Here is a 687-nt window from a genome sequence, read left to right as displayed (position 1 = left end):
TAAAGCAGATGATGTATATTCCATTATCCACTTGATTATTATTGGCGTGCCACAAGGAACAGTTTTCGCTTCAACCTTGTCTATAATTCATATTAATTATCTCCTTCACCCATAATCCCATCCGTTCATATGCACATGAGTGAATACTTCACATTTCATTCACACTTAAACACCCACTCACAAAATTCAGTATCTCTGACTCACAACTTAGTAATTTCCATAAATTAAAGCTTGTCTAAGGTCACTGGATGGGGACAAAATAACATTGTCACATTTAATGCTAGTAAAACCGCTTCCCGTCCGATCAGCGAAGTTAAGCAACGTCGGGTCTGGTTAGTACTTGGATGGGTGACCGCCTGGGAACACCAGATGCTGTTGGCATCCCTACGTGTCAGGTGGGGTTGGTGGAGGATTAGTGCCCCTCCCTGTAAAACAATTAACTCTAAGCCCTTGGCCACCCCGGTTGGGATACATGGCGTCTGGCAATGAATGAATGAATGAAAAACTAGATATACACAGTTTACCAATAGATAGATATTGCCTGATTCCTATGTTACATTCAATGCCACTAATATTCCTATATCTAAAATGATTACAATTCTAGGCATTTCATTAAACAGTATCCTCAGCTAGTCCTCTCATGTTAGATCCCTTGCTAAAACCACTTCAAAGAAACTTGAATTATTG

The 687-nt window shown here is 39.9% G+C and overlaps 1 pseudogene; it reads left to right on the top strand.

Annotated features, from left to right (window-relative positions):
- The first annotated feature begins 255 nt into the window (after positions 1-255).
- Positions 256-380, top strand: LOC145398538 (5S ribosomal RNA; annotated as a pseudogene).
- The last annotated feature ends 307 nt before the right edge of the window (positions 381-687 follow it).

The sequence above is a fragment of the Coenobita brevimanus genome, chromosome 45 (assembly GCF_032717465.1).
Source record: "Coenobita brevimanus isolate Jiangsu-jjx chromosome 45, ASM3271746v2, whole genome shotgun sequence".
NCBI lineage: Eukaryota > Metazoa > Arthropoda > Malacostraca > Decapoda > Coenobitidae > Coenobita > Coenobita brevimanus.
The sequence above is the reverse complement of the archived record's forward strand: the minus strand, read 5'-3'. Positions and strand labels throughout refer to the sequence as shown.